Source organism: Patella vulgata, chromosome 7 (genome assembly GCF_932274485.2).
Source record: "Patella vulgata chromosome 7, xgPatVulg1.2, whole genome shotgun sequence".
NCBI classification, from domain to species: domain Eukaryota; kingdom Metazoa; phylum Mollusca; class Gastropoda; family Patellidae; genus Patella; species Patella vulgata.
Genome location: NC_065885.2, coordinates 5,672,112 through 5,687,390, shown reverse-complemented (window position 1 = coordinate 5,687,390; position 15,279 = coordinate 5,672,112). Strand labels below are relative to the sequence as shown.

General features: G+C 37.7%; 2 long non-coding RNA genes across 2 annotated transcripts; one reads left to right on the top strand and one right to left on the bottom strand.

Moving 5' to 3' along the window:
* Positions 1-479: 479 nt before the first annotated feature.
* On the top strand, positions 480-1,929 carry LOC126828199 (uncharacterized). The gene is made up of 3 exons (XR_007682939.2): positions 480-603; positions 998-1,364; positions 1,837-1,929. It is a non-coding gene; the product is annotated as an uncharacterized LOC126828199 (long non-coding RNA).
* A 4,601-nt stretch (positions 1,930-6,530) lies between these two features.
* Positions 6,531-9,268, bottom strand: LOC126827104 (uncharacterized). Its single transcript, XR_007682568.2, has 3 exons — positions 9,125-9,268; positions 7,860-8,200; positions 6,531-7,572 (listed from the first exon to the last, which is right to left on the bottom strand). It is a non-coding gene; the product is annotated as an uncharacterized LOC126827104 (long non-coding RNA).
* Positions 9,269-15,279: the final 6,011 nt, after the last annotated feature.

Here is a 15,279-nt window from a genome sequence, read left to right as displayed (position 1 = left end):
GAACCAAATTGGTGGGTCTGTATTTTTGGCGTAGACTACGCCATAGCGCTTCGTCACTGTAATTTAGCACCTATTCATCCTATTTGTTTATTATATATTGTGGGGTGGGGTGGGGCGTTGGATCAGAAGGTCTGTCATTGAGTCAAGTGGCTTGGTTCCGATTCTCCGCATGTATGTGACAAGGGGTAGGGTGGCCTTACCAGCCTCGTGGGTCTTCTCGGGGTCCCGAAATGACCTAGTCTCTCCCCCTCTCTGTCTCTCTTGTGATTACAGTGGAAAACAGCTTCATGTCTAGTTGAAATGAGATTCTTTAATTGTTACGACCGGATTCATTGTAGATGATAATGGTAATACTATGAAATATTGATTCATCCTAAGTTCATCTCTAGAAGACGCTAATCGATATTTTAACTGATATTTCTCTTTGAATCATAATGTTGACATTTTTACTGAATCGTGAAGAGCTTTACACAAGAGATCAACTAATCGTGTGTTGTCGAGGTTGATGTCACTTCTGTTTGGAAACATTTACACGGCTGTATATAACAGATTTTGGTGCGGTGAAGCTTAATTATTTGTCTTGAAATTCCTCACGATATTTGGGTATGTATTGTGTATAATAAATGGTGAACTATTTAATCCTCTGTTTCACTGGGTAAAATCCACCCATGTATTTATAATGTATGAACAAGTGGAACTGTAATATGGACCAGGAAGTGAGTATAACGTCATCATCGCTATGTTTGAATCGCATAAACGGTGCGCAATGGGCCAAGGAACAATCATGCAAAGTTTCATCTAGATCATGAATAATTTGTCGGAGCTTTTGGCCCTTTTTTCTCAATGTTTTGTCTGGCTCGGTAAAATCGTCGCTTCATGGACCAGCCAATTCTTCTTTTAAGGAGACGAACAAAAAGGTAATTGACATCTGATTTAACCATGTTTATGCTGACGTGCCATTTAACTCTATTTTATTTCATTGTGTATATCTTTCTAGATAAAGATGATGATTCTACTAACGTTATTGATAACACTTATATTGACCGACATTAATCTAGTCATAGGACAGGCTCAGGGAATGACTGGTACTGACTCTTCAACAAGGGCAGTTGTAAGTTGCAGTGGACAACGTGTTTTCAAGAAGGTTGACATCACTCCTGAATCATCCTTGGAACAACTTTACTCTGTTAATACCAGTGATGTGTATAGATGCTGTGAATATTGTTTAGTTGAAACAAGTTGCTTGTCGATTGAGTTTGAATTGGTTACTAAAACATGCCATCTTTACGCTGAAAGAGTCGTCCACATAGGCTCTGAGGCCCCGTCAACTGATACGACAGTGGTTTATTACTGGAAAACTGAAGGTAAGAAAAAATGTCCTCTTTTTATCTACTGCATGACTGACACATTCGTGTGTGCGTAAAAAGGGGGTAGAGCGAAACAATGTTGTATCGGCAATTTGTCCTCCTTCACAATGCACACGCAGCCCCTGAACAAATTTGTAATTAGGTTTGCCACAAATGACAAATATATTCATCTTTCATCTATAGTAAGTCCCCTCCTTCAGTTGTTGAGTGAGCAGGTGCTCTGCTTCCTCGGGCACCCGATACCCACTTACCCATTAGCCTGCTCGGGGAAGTTACACTTTGTGTTCTAGAAAGAGTAAGTGGTCGAGTATTTCTCTTAATTACAGTTCCTGATTGTTGAGGTCTATCGAGGAATTGTATTTTCACGGACACCTGAAAGCATTTTTCACTTGTTCACGAGTCTGTCCTGAGAATTAGCATTGGGTGTAAGTTGTCTAGTAGTGCTTCTCATCGTGAATCTTCATTACAGATAAATGTGACACCAGTCTAGGATATGAAAGTATAAGTGACGTCAGTTCCTGTATTAAGTTGCACACTAACCTATCAACATGGGACGAAGCACGAGTCACGTGTCAACAGGAAAATGGCTTGCTGTTCATGGTGGATACGATTGAGAAATATAATGGTCTACAGTTGTTTCTAGAATCCAAAGGTAAATTACTGATATTGGAGTTGTTATCATTGCCAGTCTTTCCAAGAATGCATCGGGGCGATTAAATTGGCCTGTATATTTTCAGTACACCAATACCTTGACTAAGTCAAAGGTGATGAACATTTTTTGCTTAGGCTAGATAGAGAATTCAATTTGATTGATAGGGACTTTGGAAGAAAATAACTATTTTTCTAATTGAGGTAGAATTTAGTTTAAAGATGGCCATTTTCTACTAACGCTAAGCAATTTCATTGGTTGAGACTTTAGAACACGTCAATTTTGATTCGAATTTTGGTGAAAGTGATAAAACCCGGAGTATGTATATAGTTTCATTATAAATACCTTGACTAAGTTAGATGATTAACGTTACCGCTTGGGGTTTATTAATTGCAATACGTGAGTAATGGCGATACGTGACTTATGGCGGGTTGGAGTGGGTGGGGCCATTTTGAAGAAATTATCGGGATGTTTAATGAATCGTTCCCAAGGGACAAGAGTGGGCTTCCGGGCTGACAAATAAGTGTTGCCTTGGATTGACTTGCACACAACAGAACCCTTGATAAATGGATATCGACCTGTAGAAGGCGGGGACGAAACTACTCGGGTAAAATTCGTCTCACAATGACCCAAGAATTGTGTTGACGTGACATTTACCATTCTTGTCTCTTATACATATGGTCTGATACTTAAATTGCATTAGTATTAATTTAAAAGAGGTATGACAATTAAATAATGTATGTAATAAATCATAAGGTTAACTTATTAAAACTTAACAGGTAATGTCCATCACATGAAACTCGACCCATTCCACTTATATAAAATTGTGCGATGGATGGATTTGATTCAATCGGTAGCATATGAGTATATGCTTTGTTTCCACATAAAATGGGGATGTCAGATCTAAATATTAAAAGCCAACTGCAGATTGCGTCAAGGTCACGAGATGTAAACTGGGTTAGGGCATGTGATTATGTGATTGTTGCTGAGGATTGTGGGGTCGGGTTAGAGCTAGCTCTGGACGCTAAACCCCCCTCTCTCTCTCTCTCTCTCTCTCTCTCTCATATATATATACAAATGTCTTTGTAAATGAAATGAAATGGGGTTTAACGTATTACTGACGGGCATGCGCCAAACAATTGGGCTATGAGGGAAATTTTGCCAGGGCAGCGGCACTATGGCCTACTCTTATATCGAATTCCAACTGCCAAGGAAATGTCTATGTGAAAAGGTGGGGTAGGGACAAAATTAAGAAGCCAATTGACCAATTGCTAGTGCCATCATCCCAGCGTGGTTGTATCATTATTTTGTGTTTATTTTAATTTAGGTTTAAGTGAACCAGTTTGTCTTGGATCAAGAGGATCTGGTATTATCTTATTTGGACAATGGTTCTGGTTTGATGGTCGATTTGTTGAAGTTAATGTTGAGTACTACAATTTGATGTTACTTAGACAATGTTTAACTGTAAAAAGAAATGATATCATTTCACCAAAGATCTGTGCAATCGTATCTTGTTATCCACTCTGTGAGGTGCCAGTATTTTCGGTCTAATTTCAGAGTTATTGGACGTTGCATGTTGTTTTTTGTTTTTTTTTCGTTTTTTTTTTTTTTGGGGGGGGGGGGGGGGCGAAATAGATTATGTCCTTTATATTTTAAAACATATGATAGTACTTACTTCTTTATAGACATATATACATATGATAGTATTTACTTCTTTATAAACATATATACATGTGATAGTATTTACTTCTTTATAAACATATATACATGTGATAGTATTTACTTCTTTATAAACATATATACATGTGATAGTACTTACTTCTTTATAAACATATATACATGTGATAGTACTTATTTCTTTACGACTTGTTTTTGATAATCAAAATCGGGGCCAAATGCCCATAAAAAGGCACGGAAAGTAACAAATATCTCATACCAGATCACCCCCCCCCCCCCACGCCACGCACACACACACACACCCACACACACACATCCCACACCTGGATACATAACGTTTAATCTTGTCAAGGGGTAATCGTATGCCTTCAAAGTGATAAACACTCTTTTCTTCTATTAACCATAATGTTAATTTTGAATGTATGTTAATGTTAAGGTCGCCTTGAAAAAGCGTGTGTGATAAATTGAAGGCCAATGAATGGTGTAGTGTATGATAAGTATGGTCTGAATCCATAAAGAGTTATCTTACATTGTATATACTCTCTAGTAAGAGAGTCAGGAGTTTATTAAAAAGAGCAGGGTTTCATGGCATTTGAGTTGTTTTGTAAAGAGTCTTAAATGGGTATAAAGGAACGTTACACATAGCTGTGATCAAATCGATTTAAACATCACTCACTGTAAATCATTTGTATCATTACAGGCCCGGGACTGTACAGCTCAGGGGACGATTATAGCTCACCACATTATTATTTGTATTGCTTACAATGTATGTGCAGTCTGTGTCTTGTCCGCCGGTTTGTCTTATCGGTTTTGTTTTGTTTGTTATATTCATTATGATATTGATCAAAATTAGTTACATTTATTTTCTTCCTGAATGTGATAATGGTTCTATAAGATATAGAGACAAATTTAATAAAGTTTTAAAATTGTCGAAAAATAATAATATATCTTACTCTAGTTATAGTCTGTTATTTCTTTTGTTATCTCAGTACAAGCCCTGAGAGGGTTATGGAAAGTATTGGTTTTTTCTTCTGTCTAATAAAACAAAGACACTTACTGTTAAAATACTCACTTAAACACAGAACAATGCTAGATACAATAATCAGGCAAGTCCTTCTCCTTTAACAAGATTATATTACTGCAACTCTTACTCTAGTATCTTAATTCCTGTCTTTAGACATAAACAATTTTACCCCGAGTTCTTCGGTTCAAACACATTTAACCACACCTTTTAGTCGTTGCTAGACAATGGGATCAAAATGTCTGTCGATTGTCGTTTTACTGTATGGAGTACAACCAAATTTGGTAGACATACTTCCTGGGTTCGATTCATGGAAATAAAGGTGCTCGACCCCATTGACATATTTGTCTCTCAACCGTTTCATAAATCCCAAGTTTACTTATTCAGATTTGTTACAAACGTACATATAAGATTTCAATAGAATTTGGAATGTATGATGCTTGTATAATGCATATTCAGATTGATGTAAATGAGGCTGGGCGAAACGGAAGGACTTCCCCAATTAATATTCTTTAAGTGTCGTTTAGTACCAGGGTATATATATATAAATTATAACACATACTTAAGGAAAAACAGCTACTGGTTTATTTAGGCGACGTTTCGAGGTGTATTCTTACAACGTTATTAAGCTAATAAGTATGTCTTATATACTGAAGTCCAAAAGAAAGTATACACACTAAAAATATGACTAAATTTTGTTAAATCAAAAAAATGTGATGAAACAGGACGAAATGAACAGTGTATACTTTCTTTTGGACATCAGTATAGTTTATTCGAATTCCCCAGTCAAGTTGCTTTCATACTTTATCGACTTCCTCATCCAAACTGCTTTGCAGATTCTAACCATATTATATCTTTAGTAGTCAATACATGCTAAAATATATGTTAACCCAAATATGGTGGAACAAATTTAGCATGTGCTGAGCCTTTCAAATAGATTCCAACAATATTGCTCAGGTAGTTATTCAGATTTAGATGCTTTCTTGAACGCGAATTTGCGGGATTGTTAGTTATTGAAATACCAATGTAAATTTGTATAAAGTCAGGTTGCTTGGCCCCAGGTGTCTTTGAAGCGGCTATAACCTAATGGTAGAAGTAGAGGTAACTCGACGATTTAGGAAAGGATGGTATGATGTATTTACTGTCTGTGGTTTTCAAAATAGAACTACCGTAATGAATACCGCCAACATTTAAATAAAACAACAAAACGATTACATTTACAGGCTTTAGCTTATTTTTTTTCCTTTAAAAACGGACTGTTATTTTCCCCCTACTTTCCTAAAAGACCTCATTTCACTGTCGTCACCCTTGTCTGTCCGTTTGGCGTGAGGTCTGGGGGATTACCCGAGCGAGAGTTGAAGTTTGGCGTGATGTCTGGGGGATTACCCGAGCGAGAGTTGAAGTTAGGCGTGATGTCTGGGGGATTACCCGAGCGAGAGTTGAAGTTAGACGTGATGTCTGGGGGATCACCAGAAAATTTATTAAAATCAGAAGATCTGAGATAATATCTCTGCACATTTAGGTCGATACATGTACTGGATTAGAGTGGGGGGTCAAAATGGTGGCAATAATCCACGGGTTTGTTTGTTGGTCACCATTTCGATGAATCTGTGTGTTTGTGATGGGGTTGGGGGGTGTCTGGACACGCACCTGGTAAATTTCCCCCGTACCACAATGTAAGGCGTTCATCCGTCTTCATTAGCCTAGGCTGTGCAGAATAGTAGGACGTCGTACGTACACCCCATTTCATTTTTTTTCTATTTCCTACACTATATTTTACACTCACAGACACGTCGTGTCAGCAGAATGACATTAGTTTAATTATAAAATATTTTATTGAAACAAAATTAGAATAAAAAATATAAAACATTATTTCACTAATATAATTATACAATGGATAGTTCAATCATGTTAGTTAACCGTTCTCTATTATTCTAGGTCAGCCAAATATCACCTGATAACCACGACTAATGTATCACCTGATAATTGTGACTATTGAATGAATTATATGTATTATTAAGCGAGTTTTGTGTTATGAGGTTAGATTACTTAGAATAGAATTCAATATATGGATTAGGTGGATGGGGGGGGGGGGGGGGTATAAGATACCAGGGTGCTGGTGGGCTTCATACCACACACCACACCACAACACCCTCACCACCTACTAAACATTCCACCCTCACCACCTACTCAAAAAACAAAAGAACAATTGATAATTCCTAAAAATAATATCTATTCCCCTTCAGACCCCCCCCCCCACCCTCCACACACCACTGTGCAATATACAAGTGTTGAACACATCAAAATATCATATCAATATAATCACTATATTTTACCATGTATAGTACTCAACCACGTCCTGGTCTACAACACCAAGTTGTTCCAGGTTATAGTCATTGTTGTTATCATAACTGCCGTAGATATATCTCCCATCATATCCTCCTATAACAATCCAACTAATCTTTACATTTTTCTTCTCTTCTATCAACTTCATTAAATCATTAACACTGACTTTCTTACTGATAGTTATAGTATCTCTACAAATATCTAACCTCCTACTGCCCCCCCCCCCGCACCCTACAACTCATTGTTTAATATAAAGGAGTCCATCAATACATCATATCAATATAATCACTGTATTTTACTATCAACGGTACACCACCTCGCCCCGGTCTCCAACACCAAGTTGCGCCAGGTTATAGTCATTGTTGTTATCATAACTGCCGTAGAATCTCCCATCATATCCTAGAACAATCCAACTAATCTTTACATTCTTCTTCTCTTCTATCAACTTCATTAAATCATTAACACTGACTTTCTTACTGACAGTTATAGTACCCACATCATTACCTGACCAACTATAAATACAGGTTAATATATTATATCATTATCAACTGATATAAATACAGGTTAATATATTATATCATTATCAACTGATATAAATACATCGCATTGTTTCACTAGTTAGTATATTATTCAAGTCACGTGTATTTAGACATCAGGTAACATTAGTTCATTATTCATAGAAACTTTTTTTATTGTAACAAACCATCATTCAATAGACGTCAACAGTCAAGACACTTGTTACAGTTTGTTAAGTCTACAAATCTTTAAAATATATTTTATTATGAACACATTTACTTACAAGTCATTTAACTTTAGAGTAATATCATTATTCGTATCCCTGATATAACGTCTAGTATTAGTGTTGGTGTTTGTCGTAACTTCTGATTGTTCTACTTTCTTCTTAAATGCTTCCAGGTCAGCCACCCTGTCTTTTAATTCTGCGATTTCTTCATCTTTTCTTTCCATCTTTGCATCAACATCTTCAGTTCTTCTTCTGATATCAAATCTCAGATCTTCAATTTCCGATCTGAGATCGTCGATGTCGTTTGGGTAGCTATTTTCATGTATTGTGTTTGTTGTACCCATCTGTAGAGCATTACAATCACCATGAATGTAGGTGAAGTGAGTAACAGATGATAACTAGAATAGAACATGAATACAACCATTAGAGTATACATGTAGGTATTGTGGATAACAGTTGATAACTAGAATAGAACATGAATACAACCATTAGAGTATACATGTAGGTATTGTGGATAACAGTTGATAACTAGAATAGAACATGTAGAGAGAGAGATGGGGTTAACGTCCACTCGACACAAACAAGGTTGGACAGGCAACCTAACTAATACATGTAGGCAACTGGAATAAATGCCGTCCATTAAAAATGTTCACGTGATCATTTTGGGACGTGACTTATCGACTGGCACTACTTTCTTTACCCACAGCACGTGGTTTATGTAAACAAATATGAATAAACAACCAAGAAAACAATGTATACAGTTTTAAGCATATACGTTGAATGTTTAGTTGAAGATGTTCTATTGACAAGGAGTTAGTGGTGTGATGCCTGAAGACAACTCCTTGATTGTTTGTCTCCAAGACTAGACAATAGGGTCGAGTAGTGAAACATGTGAGACGAGAAGACATTTTAAATATTATTTTACAAAAACAGATGAATTAATATTTGTATTAATCAGCCCATTTCCTTTCCTTTCTTTATATGTAACATGTTCTCTACTCTGGTCTCGTTTATTTAAAACACAGATTCACATTAATACCAGATCGTTGGACTGTAGGGCACATTTATAAACATTCATTCTTTGATTGGATGTTTGATACCCCCTTCCCCACCTTCCATCTTACCAGATTCCATGACCTTTCCCGTCTACCTCCTTCCTTGTTAAACTCTATTGTTGATCGGTGGACATGGGACAATAAAATCACCCCCCCCCCCTTCAATGTTAAAGCATTAGTTTCTGTTTCTATCGTGTTGAAGTTGTTGTTTCTGATTCTCAAGAAAATTATTTTATAATTTTATAATCATGACGTAGTTGTACTTACAGCGGTGGCCATTGTTCTTAACTTTATTATTCTATGACAACTTTCTTCTACTAGAGTTCCCTTAGAACCTTACTAAAGACTAACAGAACTGTATAACACTGGGCCAGGGTGGTTCTATAAAATTTACCAATTGGAATAACCCAATCTATGTATAGTGTATTAATCACGTGTTATAGTCTTGTATAACTTGTCTGACTGATATTTACATTGAGCGAGATCGGGTACGAGAAATAATTATATTATTTCTACACTCATGAATAGCTATTCTTGATAAAGAATATAGTCTTGAACACTAGTACGATATTTTTCTGTATTATAAGTTTAACCTAAATATAGAAATAAAATAAAATGTGTTGTAACAGTCTGATTGAATGCACCCCAGTTATTTGATCTGTAGGTGTTCAGTTGTGTCTGGATAACTTTGACTATTGAATACAATAAAATGATCTGTATCTGACGTCATTGGAAAAACCAGTCTAATTATACGTATTACGACAGCTTATAATATGGATTCAGACTGGTAATCACCCTACGAATTAAACATACATTATGCAAGATCTTAATCTGCCTATTGCCCTAAATGTTATCTAAATTATTAATTAGACATTAATTAACTTATCAAGACCATAATTAATTCTCGATGCTATCGTTAGCCGGCGATATTTTAGTGGATTTGAATGCGTTTGTTGATGGATGATTTTACGTAAAAATGGATAAACAAGACTTTTATAATCGTACCAGTGGTAGTAATGACGATCGAGCCTAGCCTAAAATTGAGTCTCTAATATCTCGGTTCAGAATGAAGCAATTTGACTGAAATTTTCAGCATACTCTGTTTTCATTATCTATTTTTGAACTATTATAGCGAGAACTGTTGGCTCTTCATCTTTATCTTACCTAATGCATTTTTATCATTAAAGTTAATTTCATGTCAAATGTCGACCTGGCGTATACTTTCTGATAATCTTAATCTATATATTTATGAAACTTATAAATTCTTAAATATATGAGAAAGAATAATAATGGTGGTTGACTTTCTCTGTTTTAACAACACGAGTTGAAATTAACACCAATAGGTAAGTGGAAATTTTTCACTCGAGGAGGGGTTCACCATACCGCAGGTGCACTAGTCCGCAACTCTAAGAAATGTTATAAATATGGGTTCACTAGTCCGCGGGTGCACGAATCCGCCGTTGTGTCATAATGAATCGCGCAGACTATATCTCAGAGGCAGAAAAACAATTAAGTAATCCTATACATTACACTAAATTAGACCAACCCATCCAGCCCGGAACCGAACACTAGGACGTTAAACTCCATTTCATTTCCAGACGAAGAGAGAGAGAGAGAGAGATGGGGTTCAACGACCACTCGACACAAACAAGGCCATTTCGTTACTACATGGTTCAATTTTATTTTAATAATTCTCTTGCGAGGAGGGGTCTAGCAGTGGGAGGAAACAGGAGGACCCGGAGAAAACCAACGAGGTTGGACAGGCCACACTAATCCTTGTCACGTACAACCGCCGAACCGGGGGAATCGATGCTGAAATTGAAAACAACATCGAACGTGATATTATTGGCAAATACTATTTCAAATACAAGCTAAACAACATTTGCGGATTAGCTTATATTTGAAATAGTATTTCAATTTGCAAACCATGCCATGTTCGATGTTGTTTTCAATTTCAACACTCCAGCAAACCATTCAACCTGACGAAGAGCGAGTCGTTGGTATCAACATAATGGTCCCGATCACACGGTGGCGACACCAAACGACGTCATAATGGTGGTTGCTAAGTAGAAGTATCAAAATTCTAAATTTGTTTGACTTTCATGCTTAACATGTAAAGCGACAACAAAGTAGACATTTTTCGTTTTAATAATAGAAATAAGATGAAACAGAATTAAAATTTACACTGAACAAAAAAAAAAGTTGGATTATACATTGTCTTAATTTAGAAATTACATGAATAGAAGTTAGAAATTACATGAATAGAAGTTAGAAATTACATGAATAGAAGTTAGAAATTAGACGATAGCACGTTAGAATTCTGAGTCTAATATACCGCCATACTTAGCCACGTGATCCCCCAACGTCTGTGGATCTTATAGTACTATATTATGAAATGAAATGAAATGAGGTATGAAGCAGCCTCAGACCCAAACAAAAATGTTAAAATCTCACAAAAGAAAACTGAACGAAGATTTGAATCCCCTGAGGCAGGGTCCACTAGTCCACTGGTGTTCGTTCTCGTTGTTGGCCGAGCATGATCATCAGGATGTTCTGGAGTGGCTACCCCTTGTCAATGGTGCAGGACGGCAGGCCTGGCAATGGAGAAGGTGTAGTTGTTCGAATGGGTCGAAAAAACGAAGTCCAGTGTACACATTGGCGTTCACGTAAAAGAACGGGCAAAATTCCCCCCATAGCACATTGTATTGCGTATGTCCGTCTTCATTAGCCCAGTCGAAGTAGAACAGTAGGACGTTAAACCCCATTTCATTTCATTTCTATGAGTTTAACTATCAGATCCGGATTAAGGTTTTCCCGGACCCCTGGGATACAGATAATAATTTCAAAAATGTTTTTTTTTACAAGGCTAACAATAATTAATATTAAAAAATTTGCTTTCAGTAATTTCTTTCAAACATATTTCTCCAAAAACTTTAATTCGGCATTTACAATTGAAATTAATTTTCACTTTGTTAATTTTTTTCCCCGTGAAATGGGCGATTAAACATTGAAGAACCACTGTCAAATCATGTTCCTGAAGCAACAACTGCGAGTTTTACAACATCTGGGCGTTGCTAGATTACTTCACCATTCCCGAACTCATTGCTACGTTATCTACAGATACGTGAACAGTAGCGTCCAATCAGAGGTTTTGACACGGAAACCTTGACATTGAACGAACCTTGAACTTTGCAACTTGATTATCACAGGTAGACATTTTAGCTGGAAAGCGCGAGACTTAGTATTCGCGATGATCGAGGAATATGATAGGCTCACATGCTGGGTGAATATCGAAATATAAGATGTACGTACTTAAAAGGAAATCAAACTTTCTATTGGAGATGCTGTCCAATAGGAATCCTCCATCTTTATGGAAACTACTTGTTATAAATCTTATAAATCCGTATCAATAATAAGTTCAGGAACGCCGTGACAAATAAATATGTGGTTTGAATAAGTTTCTCATATTCGTTTTAAAATGTGAGTTTCATCTCTGCTTTGCCACACGAAAAATGTCTGACGCCGATAGTATAATCAAGATGTCCTTCACATGGCGGTTAACGTCCAACTTTTCTTCACCTACATATAATGAAGTTTGCTGTACGTGAGATTTTGGCCAGACAATGGCACTGCGGCCAATTCCAGGTGCATCCCTCGGGGTTTCATCCCACCCAGACGACTAGACGCTTGCCTGGTCCTCCGCCCTGCACCACGGACAACTGAAAACATCGCCGGATAATTCCGAGGAACTTTTAAAGACCAACACCGGGACCTGGAAGAAAAGTAGGCGGAAACGACGCTGTCAGGGTAAAATGTCCCGCCATATCACATTTCATGTGGTATACCCGTCTTATCCAGTTGTTGTAGAATAGCAGAACCAAATTTCACTTGTATTTGACTAGAAATGGGGAATAAAATGATCGATTCCAGTTTGTATCTAAATCTCATCTACGGTGATGAAATTTTCAAATTCTTCTTATGGTCGACCCTCGAAACCACCATGACTGGGGCCCTTCGAAACAAGCCACCTCAGCTAACCTTCCCTTAATCCGTCCCTATAGAACGTCCTACTGTTCTCCCCCGATTAGAGGGGGATTACAATTTGTGAGTACCGAGATAGTGAAATTTAATGGTGGTCTGCCTCCACAACCAGCGAACAGAGTACCGCCCCTTCTGTTCTATTAATGCAAAAGTCCCACGGACATGCGTCAATAATGCACAATGCAGAATGGGGGAGTGTTATGTGCAAAATAACTAATACATGACTCTCTTATATATGTACTGTATTTTGTATTATTGAAAGGTGTATTCTGTATTTTAATACTGCAATATTGGTATTGTGAAGCAATGGAAATTGCAAATTGTAAAACCAAATAAGTATTTTGAACTGGTGACATAAAGTTTATTTTAATGTCTGGGGATAATACGGTCACAAACTCAAGTAAAATGTTTTGTAACAGTTCACTGAAGAGAGCGACGTCCATTTTGACGACAATGGCCGAATTAACTTCCGTTCGGGTGTAGTGAACTGTACTCTGTCGTATAGTTATGACCATACAAGAGCACCAGAAGGCTGTCTAGCGAAAGAAAAATAGAAAAAGTCTGTGCATTACCATGTTTTTATTAAGTATAGAATGAATAAAAACAAGTGAATGTACGGACTGTTTCTGTTTTTCTCGTGTTCTCTTATTTAGTGACATTCAATTACTTTATTGAATTGTCAGATATGCTCTTATACAGTCTCATAACAACTTTTGGTCTTCGAAGGAATTATTAGTGAGCAGAAATTGGCCCATGTTTCTGTTATCACTCGTCACTTTAGTCAGTTATATAGAGGGATAACTCGTGTTTTCTTTTTGCGTTCGTCACTTCCGATTCTTGAAACCTTTATTACGCATCTATCGTAGCAATGATCTCTGTGTTAAAATTATACTTGGAACTTGTTTAACCAGTTAATTACATGTGATAATGACTGACACCAATATTGTCCTTTAATGTCTGTAACAAAGCCGAATTGACACCATTATGGGGCTGGCTTCGTCTGATTTCATCCAAGTTAAATGTAGACTAGATGTCTAGAGTGTCACGCTTCGATCTCAGGCTGGCCGGTCATCTCTGGCTTGCGATCGTGGTTTAGATTCCTGGCTTGAGCGTAAGTGACTTAAGAGATAGGGCATGCTCCTCGCGGTGTTTCGTTTGATGAGAGCTAATCCCACTTAACACTGCTGTAGAGGAAGCAAATTTCTATTCAAATTATGACTGGTCAATAGTGCGATTAACAACCAATAGCTAACTGCGTAACAATATCATTCGGCTTTAAACAGTGCTCCTTCTCAACCTCGTGGTTTACTCCAGGTACTCACGTTTCCTCCCACAGGAAAGACCCATGCGCGTGCGCTGAACATAATAATATAAGACAACTTGTGTGCGACATCACCCTCGGTGGACGCGGACGTAAAACACTAATAGAAGAAGAACCGCGGATGACACGCTGGCTCAGTCAGTAAGATTGTTAGCTTGCTAACCTGAAGGTCCCGTATTCGATCTGGTGTTGTCCGAGAAAGTTCATCTGGATTTTCCGGCTTGGATCCCTCTTGCTCGTGGTTCAGACTCACGGTCTGGCAATAGGTAACAAATAGCCTTTCGGATGGGACGAAAAAAACGAGAACTTGTGTACAGATGGACGTGCACCTAAAAGAACCCTTGGCAGTCGGGGCCAAAGCTATTTTTAGTCTTCCTCTCCCTTTCCCTTTTTCCCCCTTTTGCATGCCGATTTTTGTTGACTTTTTGGTGTAGAATCGAAGAAAAGGGTTTGAAAATACATTTTCTGCCGTTTTTTGGTGAATATTCATAATTTTGATGCGGAAGGATACAAGAGCTGAGAGGTTGCTTAGGTTGAAATGTAGGGCCTGAAATTGCATGTTTACTTGTCTCTACTTCCAGCTTGTGTATCTCAGGTTTTTCATGAAGAACCTCATACGTGCTTTTGGGCAAGTTTTAAGAAGAATCTCTGCTGTTCACTATAGCAGTTGGGCTATCAATCATTATCAGAGGCGGATCCAAGGGGGCGCGAGGGGCTCGCCCCCCCCCCCTAATTTTCGACAGTGTCCTTTTTGACTGCTGAAAGTGCCTTTTCTCACACCCAAATATGTCCGTTCCCAACCCGTTGCAGGGACTCCAAATGACTCAAACCATCGACTCAAACACCAGTCTGGTCTAATTAATGCTTCCACTTTCAAACGAATTCTTGTTGATTAGCTGACGGTGCCCTAATCCTATAGAGTGACTATAGACAGGCATCAATGATAGCATCTTGTGGAATCGGCGGCGTATACACACATGTCCATCACCGACGCGCATGAGTGCAACTTGATGTAGCATTGTTTCATGTGTGGACAGTACACAGTACAAGTTACAAGGCT